This window comes from Penaeus monodon, chromosome 30 (genome assembly GCF_015228065.2).
Source record: "Penaeus monodon isolate SGIC_2016 chromosome 30, NSTDA_Pmon_1, whole genome shotgun sequence".
Taxonomy (NCBI): domain Eukaryota; kingdom Metazoa; phylum Arthropoda; class Malacostraca; order Decapoda; family Penaeidae; genus Penaeus; species Penaeus monodon.
This window is the reverse complement of record NC_051415.1, coordinates 22,033,830-22,035,215: the sequence shown is the minus strand read 5'-3', so window position 1 is coordinate 22,035,215 and position 1,386 is coordinate 22,033,830. Positions and strand designations below refer to the sequence as shown.

Sequence of the window (1,386 nt, the reverse complement as noted above, 5' to 3'; positions counted from 1 at the left end):
AATTATTATATGGAATAGAAAAAGTAACAAACAATATATGAAAAAATCATTTTTATTTACTCTGTCAACATGGCGCCAATTTACAAATTAACTAGAACCTTAACAAAATAACAGTCTTTGGAATACTACTTTGACATTTTAGTATCTCAAATAGTTGGATTTGTCAGCTGGTTTCTCATAAACAAAAGCAACTGCCCCAGACCATTTTTACCAGCTGAGCCACCAAGATATGTCAATTCCAAACTAATAAGGCCCCCTGCTTGCTTCAAATGGATGTTAAACCTAAGAATGCACTCCAGTCCACTTGCTTGATGCACATGTGGTTCTTTTTGCTTGTGTAATTTTTCACTGATCTGCTTCAGGAACTCTGAATTAGAGCAAATTTCTTTATCTGGGCTGTTACCAATGCCCGAGTCATTTGGTGATATCATTTGGGTATGGTGTGGGTTTTCTCTTTTGATCCATTTGTTGACTGATTTAATTGTTCTGAGAAAAAAACCCTTTTTCTCTTCCTTTCATGAGTGCTCTCTTCCTGGGCCTCTTTCACTCTCATCTTTACTTCGTTTATGTGATTGGTGCTTTTCTGTTGCTTCAACTGAAAGTTCTTCATTCTGACTCACTGCTGAAAAAAAATTTTAAAATTTTTTTTTCTGTAAAACAATCAATATCTATAGATTATTAAAATCTACATAAATGCAAAATGCAGTAAAAAGTGGCACTGAATTTCTGATGCTAGAAAATACTGACTGACACAGAAAGAGCTTCAATCTGAACCTTTTTGATTAAATAATTAAAATGAAGCTTACCCACTAATCTTATAACCTTTAAAAATACAGCAACCTCTTGAAAAGTATATGAAATATGTACAAAGCAGGAAAACATCCAAAAGCCAAGGACGTCATATTTGTCTTATCACACTATTCACACTCATGTACTTATGATAAATATATTCAAAGTGAAGCCAATACTAAAATCTTCAATGTCAATATGTTCTCAGCCTAAGTATTGCTACTCAATACTCTGGAGAGACAACCAGAATAATATTTTCTAGGTGCTTTACTTATTCATAAAATAAGAAAATAAGCAATCTGGCACTAACTCTTCATTACCCAGAATACTAGTGGAACATGTATTGAACTCTTAAAACTGTAGTCAACCATTCAAATTAGGGTCTTTATGTAGGAGAATAAAAACTCACTGTTATCTTTTTATGAGGTTGCAATGCTGCTCATGCCTTTCTTCTGTACACAAGGTCTCTCCCCACCGAGATTTCTATGTCATCTGACTCCTTCGTCCTGTGTGTCTTCTCTGAAAGTAAATGTATAGGTATAACGTAAGTGTATGTAAAAAAAACCAAAAATATATACATAGGCAGACAGACAGCTT

The 1,386-nt window shown here is 33.8% G+C and overlaps 1 pseudogene; it reads right to left on the bottom strand.

The window, feature by feature from the left end:
• Positions 1–36: 36 nt before the first annotated feature.
• The window catches only part of LOC119592382, a 3,597-nt pseudogene continuing 2,247 nt past the window's right edge, over positions 37–1,386 (bottom strand).